The sequence below is a fragment of the Centruroides sculpturatus genome, unplaced genomic scaffold (genome assembly GCF_000671375.1).
Source record: "Centruroides sculpturatus isolate CEXI.00-Female unplaced genomic scaffold, Cexi_2.0 scaffold725, whole genome shotgun sequence".
Taxonomy (NCBI): domain Eukaryota; kingdom Metazoa; phylum Arthropoda; class Arachnida; order Scorpiones; family Buthidae; genus Centruroides; species Centruroides sculpturatus.
This window is the reverse complement of record NW_019384962.1, coordinates 110117-125363: the sequence shown is the minus strand read 5'-3', so window position 1 is coordinate 125363 and position 15247 is coordinate 110117. Positions and strand designations below refer to the sequence as shown.

Below are 15247 nucleotides of genomic sequence, written 5' to 3'. Positions count from 1 at the left end.
GGTAATAATTTGATTGGGATAGAAATTGATTTTTATGGTACTTATGGCTCGAGATAGTGCTTATAGTGTCATGCTTAGAGAGTGAAATGTTCCGGTTTCAAGTAGAAAAATCGATTTGGTGATTCAGAATTCCGACTTACAATATTTTTATCTGGCTATTTTTATGAATTCGTTTTAAATTTACTTATAGATCATTTGAAAAATTTACAACAGAATCATATTTATTAGTTTGCCAAGAAGTTTCGTTGATTGGTGACTCAGAATCTCGATAGAAATGGATAAACAATGACGATCTGTAACGTAATCCAAGCTCTAATCAATTATAAGATATAAACGAAATTTAAGTTATAAACAGTTGTAAATTCGAATTTTCTGTTAAAAAAAACCCTGTACTTTTTGGAATTTTATCAGAAAATTCATCATTTTTTATCTCTAACTTTGTAATTTTGGTGTCTTTTTGGATACATCAATAGCTCAATATATACATAAACAGTTTCCCTTTTAGTAAACTATTGTGTTATATTACTGTAGTAGTAACTACTACTACAATGTCTAGATGGGTAGTAACTAGTAAACGAATGGATGGATTTAGTCAAAGTAAGGGAGGACGTTGGGTGTTTCGGTTGATTTGGTTTTCGTAGAGCTGGAGGGAACTCGGTCACAAGATGAGGGTCGAGGAGATCAATACTCGACACCCCTCGTCTCCTGGTCGACTCCCTAATTCTCCCTCCCTGCATCGACCTAGGTTATAATGATAGAAACCAACCATCCGGCAGTTCCCTTTAAATTTATCAATTTCTTTAAAAATAAAGCTTTTATCTCTTCTAAAAATATATAAAATTGAGCTATGGCTTTGATTTTATGTTCCTCAATAATTTTCAGAAGACGCTATGTGTATAAATACACATAAAATCTATATATTGTTACGTTGTAGATTATCTTTGATTTCAAAAAATCGACAAGCTGCTGGTTATCATTTGTAGTATTTTTAGAATATAATCTGATTAAGATCTTTAGCGATAAGAAGTAATCATTTTAGTTCCGTTTAATGGTCCTCATGAGCAGAATTAAGTGATTTTTTTTTTTATCCTCCTTTGTCTTGAACTTAGAATCATCACATCGATAATCACTTCAACAGCATTCATCACTGTTATCTTCATATCCTTGTTAAATGATAACAAGACAGTGAAACATAACGCTACTTTAATCGCTTTCGAAAATGTCACTACCAAAAATGTTCACGATTTGCTTGTTAATTGCAATTAACAAGACCCGAAATTAGTGATTTTAACGTGTTATATTACTAGTTTTTTCTTTGGAATATTTAACGAAGGCGAACAGTAACAGCTGTGATAGGTCATAGTATAACAATAGCTATATAATGTTTTAAATCCAGGACCCGGGGAGGGGAGTTAAAAAAAAAATGCTTCTATAGGTCCTTCCCTCGTTTTTTGATCCCCCGATGTATTTTTTTCCTTTCTCACGGTCCAAACCCCGAAACCCCGAGGGGGACTGCATAAAATCACCTGGCTAGGAGATTAGGTCATTTTTTTGTGTGCACACTCCCCACTCTTCCTCTCTATCCCTTAGTTTCCCCAGGGGCTAACAGGAGCTCTTCCCCTACCAATAGGGGACGTGCTTTTTTTGTGAGGGTTTTTTATTCTCTTCCGAACCCCTCACTGATGGGTGGGAACCAGATGGACGTCGACGATGAGGTAACAGATGGGAGTTTGTGTGAAACGGATCGAGTCGATTTTATCCCTTATTGTTGCCATGACGATCGAGCAGGTTGCCTTTCTTGTGCTGCTTTTTTTTTTAATTTTATTTTTTGCTCAGGAAGCGAGGAGAAGTGAACATCTGGTTTTGCTCGATTTCCTTATACACTCGTAAAACACAAATCTTTTTTGGATATAAATAAACTTAGTGGTGCTTTCCACGCCATCGGATTGTTTTCGTGTTCGGAAATTAGTCTACACGTTAAACTGTAGTATTTCTTCTACACCCTTCTTTATTTTCTTCATTAGAGCTATGGATCAAACTTCAGCTGGAATGATTCAAATGTGGATCAAGCATCGACACAAAATCGATGCTTGATCCACATATATAAGCCAAGCCTCAATGTACTCTTTGCATAAAATTCTACGATCTCTATTGAATTAAATGGATATATTTAAATCGTAGTTTCAATTAATTCCATAAACTCAATTTTAAATTAATTAAAATATATTTAAAATCTGTATTAGTCACCAATTGATGAAATTTTGTAAATCGATATTGGTATAATTGGCTCGAATGAACTTTACAAGCGGCTATGACTCATCACAAAGAAACCTATTATTTGGTGTTCACAATTACTTAATTCGAAAAATCCTCGAAATTACGCATCAAAATTTCAATTTAGATATATATAAACGCTTTATCGAGGTAGGATACTAATGATGGGAGGTGTGAAGAAAGTATAAAAGATTAGTTGCTTAGTGATTCATCCTGGGACCAGATGTTAAAGGCAATCATTCAGCCAGCTGTTTACATTTTAAATGTTTCTTTATGTTTATAATCATATATTTAATATTAAGCAAAAGTTTTTAGATGGTGTTTTTTCTTTATAATAAAAAATCATCACCTAAAAATCTATAATATCTAATTGATGAATTCCTATCTAAAAAGTAATTTACGAACTCAAAAATCAAAACTTTTAGACATAAAAATTAGGTAAAAAAAATGGTCGTTGATATATCTAAAAGTCGAATTTTCTAGTAAAAAGTGGTCAATAGGAATTATCACATTAAAAAAGGTCTGTAAAGATTTTTTTAGATGGAAATTCTTATTGATACACAAAAAAAAAGATGTCAAAGAGTATTTCCGCATTCTTCCGAATCGTCTATTTAACCCTTTCGTGTGCTGCCCCATAGGAGTCACGTGCGTCACGAGTCAATTGAATGATTTAACCCTTCCCTTCCGTGTCGAGAGGGAAGGGTTAACTCAACCCTATCCTCTCCTCCTTGTACCCCCCTTCGATTGGGGATCAAGGACGTCACTCCCAACTCGCATAACTTCACCTGATGTATCAGTTCAACAGGTTTTTTTTTAGAACAATGCAGAATTTATGCTTCAAATTCTAAAAAAGATTTATATATTTATAGACGATGGATTCACATCCAGTTGCGTTGTTAAACGTCAGTTCCAATCTCCTTATGTCACACCCATTCTGGATCAAGTTGCGATAGTGACTGGATGCAGTAGCCAGGATATCACTTCAACTTCTCAGGTAAGTTGTGTAATTTATGGAAGTTGTGGCTAATTTATGGCTAATATTATGGAAATTTATGGTTAAAGCCATTCAAATCAAGGAAATTGTAACTGCTACAATACAGTTTGGATGTAACTAAATCAATGCTATGAATATTCAATTCAATGATTCACTTAGAAAGAAATTACAGAATTGCATGGTTTCGTAGCAGATGAAACCATACGAAGTACATTTAAATATTCAAATTATGCACAGAAAATAAGAGAATTTTCTCACTGTAGAACAGTTTATAACTATTTTGGATTCCTTTAAAGCCCTCTTTTTTTTGTATAACCATCAATGGCTTTCTGGAGGCCCATTTCACAAAGGAAAAACTGATGCTTTGTTCCCTTGTTTCCCTATGTTGCTTAGCAAAGTTTTTATCAGGAGTTTATAGAATTAGTGTAGATTTGAATCTAGTTTTATTGATTTATCTTTTTGTAAATCATCTTTTAGAATCTGATTCAAATGCTAATTACGCTCATTAATGAATTAATAATCAACAAAAAACTTTGTTAGCATTCGATCCGAATTTTTTTGCATACTGAATACTGATTAAAGGAGTCAGAATAACGAGGTTTTATGCATCCCATTTTAAAATAAATTTAAAAAATAGTTGCAAAGTTAAGCATTTTGTCACAAATTTCGCCGAAATGTACAATTTGGAGAAATAAACATTAATCATTGATGGTTTCAATGATTAAAGAGAAATAATTTGTGGAGAATTATCGTAAACATTATTATAGTTTTAATGATATTTATGATAATTCGAAGTAATTCCAAGCACGACGGTGAAAAACATTGAGACTTTTTACTTTGAAGAACCGATATCGATGCTTTGCTTTGATAGTGGCACAACTAAAAAAAGATTTTGCTTTTATCATGTAAAATGGCAGACTTCTACCTCCATTTGATTCCCATCAAAGTTCATCAACTTGTATTCAGTTATTAGTCAATTAGTTTTAAATGCTTCCCTTCTAAAATTAACAAATTTTTGTTTTTAATTATGACATTAACAAAGCAAAGCAGCGATATCTTCACCACATTTACCATCAGAGAATGATTTTTTTCAAGTTTGTTCAATATTTGATATACAAGTAGACCCCCCTATAACACTGTAGATAATTCCGTGTTATATGAATTCCATGTTGTAAGAGTCACTTAGATTTTACAAATACGTGTGCCGGGCTGTGAATGGCTCACGTATTTGTAAGATCTAAGTAACTCGTACAACATAGAATTCATATAAAACGAAAAAATCAACAGTGTTATAGAGGGTATTCAGTGAGCATTCGACTGTATTCAGTGAGCATTATAATTTCAAATTGCGAATTTTAATTCGCAAGATTCTGCACATTTATCCTTATCCTCTCTTCGAAATAATAAATGCGGATCTAAAATTTTGAATGTGGCTCACAAAACTCGCTAAATTTAAAAGAAAAAAAGGGACGATTTTTCTCTTATATAATCACCACAAAAGAGACAAGAATACTTGTATTTTCAGCAACACACCCATAATTATGTATTAAAAATTTTTATATGTATTATATAAAAAATACACCCGTTATTATATATAATTATTTACAAATACGTTTCTATTCAGTAGAAAAATATAGCAATTATTTGATTCTGGTTTCGTAAGAAATCATTTACTTCGATGGATGATGCAATTAAAGATCCATTGTTACGTCCTCTGTCACTTCGCTCCCAGACAAGACCGTTGCGCCATCTGTGAACCGAAACAGGAAGCTCCAAGATCTCATCCTACTTGGGCTCTTTTATATAATATACAAGACGTGGAGTAACTAGAACTGTTAAATACTTACAGTTCTAGTTACTCCATGGCTTCTTGTACACACGAAATACTTTTTTGTTTAAAAAAACGTATAATTTTTAAAAGTACAACCGCTTTTATTCATCGGTACCCCTGGGTTTTTCACTTCCACTGTGAATCATCCTGAGCGGTGAATCATCAATCATTGATTAGATCGACCGCCAGATAATTCATCTTGTATATTATCATAAATATAAATAAAATTTTAAATTAAGATGTAAAAATTAACATATTTATCGCCCCTTTTATAAAAGTTTAATTTGGGTGTCATTTCCTAGCACCGATCTTTAACTCTTTGTTTGCTGATAAGGCATTCTTGCCTGATAATTGCCTCAAAGATGGGCAATTATACAGAAACAAGCCTAGTAAAAACATCATTAGAAATCATTGTTGAATGGCAAATGATACCAAATGATGTAAATTGGTATGGATCGGCAGAAAATAATTCAAATTGGTAAATCATATTAATCGTGTACACATTCGCTTTGTGTAAAAAGAACTGTTTGAATGATAGAAATGATACCTTTTTATCAAGTATTCTTAAAATGTTTTCAAAGTTTTTTTCTGAACACATCATTTGGTCATTTGAAACTGTGTAATAACCACTTCAGAGATATCAACTGATATTTGAAATTAATGAAACATTTCAGTTCACCTTAGTAGAAATGAGAGTATAAATTACTTTAATCCAATTTATACACAAATGCATTCAATTGAAATGGCAATAAATTGTTTTTAAGGGTCTTTGAAATAGCACAATATTTTGGATCCATTAGTATTTTGTATAATTTTATAACATTATTAAACAAAATAAGTTTCTTTGCCATTTTCTTTAACTTTTTCATTTCTTGAATTTGAAAATGAATTTAATTATGGAAGGACAATTTTTCTAGAATACAATCTCATTGTTCTGGTTTCCTGATCAATTTTAATTTGAAATTAATATCTTCTTTCTGTTATATTGATAATATCAGTTAACATTTGTAAAAAAATTTATATGCTCATTATAAGTAATTAATGAAATGAATTTCTGTTTTACAGGAAATTCATGTGATCAGTTTGGGTAGTTCGGGTTATAACCTAACTTCCCTGACTGACTATTTGCCGACAGTGTCCTTATTAATCAAACCACAACAACAACACAGCACCCACGCGGGACCACTTGTAGTTGTGTTACATGCCACAAATCCTGTCATGTGGCAATTGTTCGTTGAAAGAATTTCAAGTTCCTCAAGACTTGTTGTTGTGGTGAGTATCTTAATCTTAATCTTTTTGAGTATGAAATTCTACCAAAAATATAAAAATCCACAATTATGAAATTTCAGGTGACCGAGCCTTCTCAATTAGTTTCGAGTGCACCGTTAAAGTTATCTACTAATAGAAAACCACAACTACCTCTCAGAAGATTACTAGGATGGGTACAGCAACAGTACGGTTCTGTAACATCCCTATCAAGGATATCTGTGGCTAATACTGTCACATTAACTGTGGGAACAAGTAAGAATTTTTTAAACAATTTTAAGATTGTTACTCTGATCAGAATATTTGAACTGTTGATAATTTAATTCTATATTATTTTCTAAAATAGAAACTCATGTTACTTTTTAATTCCATAGATGGTGAAACCATTGCTCAATGTGATACAACCAGTATGGCTCCCACAGAACGTGTTTGGGCTTCCTACATTCAACCACAACCTGTAATAGGATGTGCGGCAGAAAGAAAGTTTTATTCTTATGCAAGGTAAGATACAGTGTATACTTGATAAATGTCATAAACAGTACAATTAAAACTGCTACAATCAGTTTTTTTATTATTTTTAAAGTATATTATTTTATTATAGTAATACCAGGATCATTCTAGGATTCTATAGTAGCACTGGGTTTAAAGGATTTACAAGCCACAATCAAGAGACATAGAGCTTTGGTGAGATATAGACCTGTTGCTACTACAGAATCCTTAATAGTTTTGAAATGGAATGGTCCTGATCTTGGAATGAAATGATCACAAGACACTTTAGTACATTCAAGCATTACTTTAATCACAAAAATGTAATATGTTAATGCTATACCTAAATGTAATAGTACAGTTTTTATGTTAAGCACAACTTTTATGACATATTTTGACAATGACACTTTTGAAGACAGTTTTGATAACACTTTTAATAAAGACAATGCACAGCTTACAGTTCATTTCTAGATATGTCTAGTATATTTCAATTTTTATATATAATGATAAGGATCCAGAAATTTTGTTAATGAAAAAATGTTTAAGAAAATCCATAAATCATGGAGTTATCATGACCTTTTATATTTTAATCAATCTTTTGAAACTATTATCCCAATTTATTGTATAAAGTTATAATAAAAAGTTTATTATTTAATCTCAAAATTTATTTAATTTCAAAATTTTCATATGGGTATTGTTTGAATTGTTAGTAGAATAATTTCCAAAATAGTGTCATTAAAAATTATATTTTATATTACAGAGATGTACACATAGTAGAGTTACTTAACAGCGCAGGTAGCCGTGAAATATTACTCCATTTGCAACCCCAAGGAGAAGTTCAAGCATCCGTACTAAACCAACCCATTGTTGAAAGAGATATACTAATCGTTTTGAAGTGTCACACATCAATAAAATGGAAAGTTCAGTCTTGGGGAATAAAAGGAATCCTAACTATTGTGGTAATTATATTTTTCACTGTCACTTTTTTCATTTTGGAATTTGAGAATGGAATTTAGAGTTCCAGGACAGTTTTGCTGTTGACAATACCTCGAACTGTTCTGGATTTAAGTCATTTCTATTCTGTCATCCTGTTAAATAATTTTAATTTGATATGTAATTTCTGTATTTATCTTACTTTTTTTTTAATAGTCTGAACAAGAAGTGGAAGCAAGATCCTTGCCAAATTACCAACCTATGCAAGTAGAGCAAGTGAGCCTTCCTAACGACACAGAGAGCCTTTTGGTTTTAACTGAAGGTCTTTATAATCCTGTTCTCACATTGACTAAAGCTGCATCTGCTAATAAAGTGAACATCTTTGTCGATGGAAAGAAAGGTAATAATGGTCATTATAGATATAATGATTAACTTTATGTAAAAATAAAATTATGATGTGTCATAAATATAATAAATATTTGGCATTTTAATAATAAATTTCAGACAAAAAATTACAAAACATCCAAAGTGACAGCGGTCAGATTGCTCTCCAGTCATCCGCAGGTCAGATTGTTTCTACAGATCCACCCTCGTCTATAGATACTTCAGTTTTTGCAAGAATGATCAATCAGTATGGAACTGCTCCAAAATGGTCATCAGGTTTAAGATCTCCTGGAACTAAAGCCTACATGGTTCCTAAATCAGGAAGCAATAAAAGTAAGTGCTCTATCTAAAATTAAATGAAAAATATTATTTAAATAATAATAATAAAACTTGGATTTATAGATGAAGAAAGAAGACCAAATGCTCAATTGATCCAAGAAATGGAGCTTGGATGGTAGAGTGAAGGTTTCTTTTGCACTGGATAAAGTAGAGTCAGCATTAAGAGCCATAATTGGTGGACAAGAGAGAACAGTAGACATCACCATGACTGATCCAACATGCAGAGCTCAAACAAATTCAACTCACTACTATATTGAATCATCCTTACAGAGTTGTGGTTCCAGAATTGTCACCGAAAGAAACAAGAAAATATATTACAATCAGGTATCTTCTGATAGATGAATAGAATATAAGAAATATTTTATTTTCAATTATATCTTTATAATAATGAAAATTTCTTCTTTTAGATTTTGTTTTGGATTCAATCTAAAAAAGGACATATTGAAAGAAACCTTCACTCTCCAATGGATACATTACAAGATGATGAAGATATTCTAGACGAGACTGGATCTGGAAATGATTCTTCAGACAACGATGATGCTAGCAGTATTTTAATACCTCTCAGCTTTCAATGTGTTTATAATCTCTCTGTTGGTCGTAGGGAACATAATTTGGGTGAACAGGTAACATTACATTTTTATTTTGTTGATATTTCATAATACTATTCAGAGAATTAATTTATATAACCTTAGCAATTCATTTGGGTGCAATACTATTGAATGGAAATTTCCAAATGTTTAATGTGAATTTAGAGTTAAAATTTTCACAGATTTCAAGTTCTTAATATTTTTTACAAAATATCTTAGCATGTATTTACTTAACTTGCAATACTTCTATAAAAGCAAATGATTATACTACATTAAGATAGAATTCTGAGGAAGTAAGATAACTCAGTCAAAATCAAGAAGCACTGTATTACCACCTACTAATTAATTGAACTTCATGGTTTAATAATTCTGATATGTAAAACAATGCAAATACAAATTAATGTAATTCTGTTCCAAAAACTGATAATTTTTAATACATTTTAATGAAAATATATGCTCAAAATTTTAAATATTACAGATCATCAGACCACAGTCCTACAAGTTACGTCTCTATCTGGATAAGAATTTCTATCACATGGTGCCTCAACATGCTTATCCATTGAAGGTTGTTGTCAGAGATTTTATATATGTCCAAGTTGGAATCGAAGCTGGTTAGTTGGACAGTCAAAATCGTTTAACTTTAATCACACCAGTAAATTTAAGAAAGTAACAATGTAATAATGTATTCTACAGGTCCCTATTTTGGAGTAATGCCAGAACAATGTTGGTTATCAGAAGCTAGAAACCACCATCATGATAGAAGTAGAAGGCACTACCTTCTTCAGCACAGGTTAAATATCTTTACTACATTTACACACAAATACATTTACATTACGTTAGTAATTTGAAAAATCTAAAAATATGTTTACTTTTCTTTTTAGATGTCCTGTTGATCGAAGCGTCGAATTACTATCTGCCGAATCAATAGGAAAACAGATAACCCATCAGCGGCGCTATTTTTCGTTTCAGTTGAAGGAACAACACGTGAATCATAGTTTTTATTTGCATTGTCATCTAATTCCTTGTAGCTCTTTGTCTTATCTTCAAACTGATGGAATAACTGCTGTAAGTTAATGGATCTGCATCTCAAAAATTTCAAGATTTTGGCATAATTCTTATGTAATAAAGTGTGATATTTTGTGTTTTACTAATATTTGTATTGAATTTAGTGTGTTAATCCTGAAGACCATTGTGTTAATACCGGTACAAGATCAAGATCTCATGCAGAAACTTTGCCTAATTATGCTAGCTATGAAGTTTGTGGACCTATCCAAGTTGTATCTTCAACAAAAACAGAAAAATCCAAAAGTAAAAGATAATTTAATAAAACTCAAATTTATCATCATCATCTGACATATATATTAATTTATATTTTGTTTCTGTAGATTCATTTCATGTCAGTCACAGTACAAAGAAAACTAACGAGTTTCCCGATAAACATAAAACAGTGAAAACTCATAGCAATGCTCAAGTTAAAGAAAAGGGATCACAACGATTGCTTTTTGCCGGTCTTTCGACGGAAATGGTCGTAGGAATTGCATTTGCATCATTTGTGACGGGTGCAGGTTTAATGTCGCTGCTCTGGTTCATTCATCTTAGAACAGGTAATTGTTTTCATATTTGTACCTATACATACATGTGAACAATGTTAATTTTACAGTTACATGCTGTATCAATTTCAAATTGCTCACTCCAAGCTAACACTAAAACTGTAAAACAATGTCATATAAGTAATTTTCAAGATTTATTTTATTATACAGTGATTTATAAGTGAATGCACACACATTATTAATGCCTTCTTCTCACTCATGCATTATTACTGTCCTTTCAGATGATCTGGTTTTTTTATGCAGAAATTTGAATCATCCTGTATACTTGTTTTGTCATTGTCAGCTGAATTTTTTTTTACATTTAAGTATTTTCAGAGATAACTATAAAAGTAGGGAAACAAAATATACAAATAAGATAACTGGTTTATATAGCTATTTTAAAATTTTTTGCTTACTTGGCTGAGTTAACCTTTTAACAGTGGACTAGACGGGTATGGTTCTATCCCCAGTAGTGGAGAAAAAAATGTGGGAAATTTTTAAAGTATTTTTCCTTGCATTTTTCTCATTACTGTTTTGGAAAAAGATTTTGTAAACAGTTATGTCAATAAAAAAAGACTTTTCTTTACTAGTTACATAATTCATTTTTTATGTGAATTTTTTTTCGCTGTAGTTATAGGCTAGTTTTTGGTGATACCCCGAAAAGAATTTGACGACTATAGTCATCACTCACTGCTGAGTGGTTAAGGTAATTTTGTTGGTCCAGGAAAGTCCAAATCCTTGTGCAAATAATCCAATCCAATCCTAAACTCAACTATGACTCATTAGATCTACATCATAAAATCAAAACTTGCATAATGTATGATCTATTGAGAAAATACCACTACTGAAGTTTATCATCATCTTTCTAAGACTATTGTAATTTGTTAAGTGTTACATAAGTACAATGAATCAGCACATTTTTAATTTGTTTTGACCTGTCATATTCTCAAATTAATTAACATTTAGACTATATCAATTTATGATTTCTACAACAAAAAAATTTTTTCTTTTTCAGATCCTACACGACAGGATCAGAATCATCAGCACAATCCCCATCGCCATCACCATTCTGGCTGTGATCTTTCTGGTCAGAGTGGAAGTTCTACTCCGAGTTCCCAAGCACCGATGACAACTCATACCTGTGGCTAGATTTTCCTAATGGACTCTTTGAATACTCAGTCTATCAGTAACGAGTAGGAGCACAAGCTGTACTGATCCGATTAGCAGATGATAGATAACTTCACCTAATACATATCAATAGTTTGTTTGAAAGATGATCAGCCTTTGTACAGATGACATATAATTATGGTACTGATCTTCTCTCAAACAGAGATTGCATTATTTAACAAATTCCCAATTTTTTAAAAACTTTTATTTTAAATGCAAAAATCATTAAGTTCGGATCGATACTTCTTGCCATCTTACTCATTTTATAAATGGTAATTGTCATGCAAATGCCTTATTTCATAAGTCTGTGCATGGCATCAGTTCCTGATTCAACTCATTCCATGAGGTGAGTTGAGGCCCTCACTATTTTATACTGGTATTTTACATAGTACCGTATGGCCTCGTTTGCTCTCAGGTCAATTTGAATTATTGTCACTGTTGTTCCTTCATTGTTGTAGTCATCTCGTCTGCCATATGTATTGTTTATTCACGGATGATGGCGGTGCCTATCTTCTCCACGACTTCTTTCGAGAAACACGGAAAAGCAGTTATGCCATACACATGTTGTAAGCGACAGAACAATCTGTAACGTTTCTTTGTGCCAAACAGTTGTTCCAATTCTTCTATACATATATTTATAAAAACACAATTTAAGAATGTTACTGAAACCAAGTTTATAACATTCTTACCTCTGATTCGGTGAGAATCAATTAAACAATTTAATGGGAAGATTTTCCTATTTATTATTACTTTTAGGGACATTACGGCCAGTACTTTAACTAACTTTAATAAAAATTAAGCTCAAAGAGCACTTACCTTCTATTTTGGTGGCAGACTGCTTTTCCACAAACAGAAAACGAAACATAGTTTTTGTGCACCATGTTGTTTCACCTTTCTAACCAAGTCTATAAATAACATGTAATATATTAAAATTGAAGTATAGACGGGTGGGAAGATGGTAACAACATGAATTAGCAGTTATTAAATAAGAATAGAGCTCCCTGTACTTAGAAAAAAACTGTGTTGCTGGATGGTAAAAGTAGAATATTTATAATTATATATATTATATATTTACACACAAGAATAGAAGACTCTGTGGAGTAGTATTTTTCTTTTAAAAAGTCCATATAAGATAAAAGAAACCAAATATGCCTTCAATAAATTATTAAATTGTGTACTTAATAAGAAGAAGAAATATATATATATATTTTCTAAGATATTACTTTTTTCAATGATCTACCTCAGAAGATTGTTGCCTGCATTATGATGGTCTTGTATGTGCTGATAGAGGGATTGTGCTATTTAGACAAGAGCTTGAAATTATGAAAATCTGAAAGGAAAAGAACATTCTTTTGAGTTTTTGACTGTTAGTTTGATAAGTTTTGGTAATTAGCGATGGATAAAGAATGAAAAAAGGAAGTAATTTTTGTTAGAAGGAAAGCATTCTGCTGCTTCTTATACAAGAATTGACAAGATAGTGTATTGCAGGAATGCTGAAATTAACTTAATTTTTTAAATATTAGTAGCACTGCTAGATGTGTATGTTTTCTGCTCCATACCCAAGAGCACATATTTTTGATTATCGCGTATATGAAGAATGAAAGTATCGTCCTCGAATGCATCGTTTCCGGACGAAGAGGTATGTACTTATAATAGTCCTACGTCTTAGAATTTTTATTTCATGTCTGTCATGTCATAGTGCCTGCTAAATGTTTAAGAATGTTACTTACTATGTCCAGTAGAAACCTATAACTCAAAGCATCTAAATTAGTATTTGCTAGCATGTATTTGTCTTTTACAAGGTATGTATAAATGAAAGGAGGACCAATCGATCTGTTGACATTTCCTTTGGCACCATATAACTACTAAAATAGTTCCTAATTTTTATTGAAAGATGTTCGAGATACCTAATGTTATTGATTTGTTTGAACACCAGAATGTTGGAAAATTTTTATATTTCAAGTTTCTATTGGTAAATATTTATTGGTATCCATTAATTTACATTTGTTAGTTAGTAAATTCTTTCATTTCTTCATGTTCTTTCATACTTGTACATGAAACAATGTACCTGAAAAACTGTGCCTCTATGAAAATTACCTCATGCCAAAGATATAATTTTCATTCTCTAGTTTTTTTATTCACTTATATATGATTTTTCTTAATGTTATGCCAAAGGAAATGCTTAATTTTATGCCAGGTTACTAGAGATGAAAGGTCGTATCGCTTCTTCCTAAGTACAAATTTACCAAATATTGCACAAGAACCTTTTATAATTTTCATTTATAAATATATAAAACTATCATTTGTATCAGATTTATTTATCTCTAAGTTGTTGTTTCCAATTGTAGATGTTGAAAGTATGACATCTAGTCTCTACAATTGGTTATAAAGAAAAAAAAAAAATATATATATATATCCATCTGGTTTTGTCTGGACATTACTAAGCTTCGAGCATATGGCTAACGGGTATTTCTCATGTATATAATTTTTCGGTGTTAATGAGAAATCGCACGTAACAATAACGTTGGTTATATGTCTATGACAGCCAAAGATGATGCCTCTGCAATCATGCCTATTTTACTGCACTTAATAACTGCCCAAGATAAGTGCAATGAACCAAGTTCCTGTGTATTTGTGCCATGGCAAAGTCAACATCAGAAGAAAGTATTCGAAGCTATATATAAATATAATTAAAAGTTGGAGTTTGGAATACCTTCTTCCTGAAATTATGCACAATTGTGTTTAGATGATAATTCTGTTTGAAGTGTTAATACACGTGTAGTTTATTGGAGTAGGGCCTGTAGTAAAAATGATATCTGCATGCGTGCAGAAGCATAGTAAATTAAAACAGTGTCATCAGATATAAAATATATCCTACTAAAGAATACTATTTGTCATAGACATCATGACCAAATAAAAATGTATGTGTTTGCATAAATATGTATATTTTTTTCTGTCTGTTCTCATGCTTTCTGTTATATCTATATTAAGTCAGTGTCATATTGGGAGATTTGTATAGGAGATTGTTAAAAATCATTTTAACTCTACCCAGTTTGACTGCTGCTCTATCCCTCTGAATGTTCCTTCCTGAAGAGTTCCTGAAAAAAAAAACAATATTAAGTAAATTTCACTGTTGAAATATAATAAATCCTGTTGTTGCTGCCGAGTGTTCCTCGAATTTCCTTCCTATAAATTACTGTTGCTTATGTTGTCTCAACAAGTTCCTAAGAATAATGAATTTTTTAATGGTAGGCATCAGAACAGACAGAAATTTAATCTTACAAACCAGTAAGGTTAGCCAAATCAGTTCCTTTGTTAGTACATTTTAAACATGTATGTTACAATTGTGTGTAAAAATAAACCATATTTTTACTTTATGATGCAACTGTCTCATACG

At 31.6% G+C, this 15247-nt stretch overlaps 1 pseudogene; it reads left to right on the top strand.

The window, feature by feature from the left end:
• The first annotated feature begins 548 nt into the window (after window positions 1–548).
• LOC111632459 lies at window positions 549–15033 on the top strand (annotated as a pseudogene).
• Window positions 15034–15247: the final 214 nt, after the last annotated feature.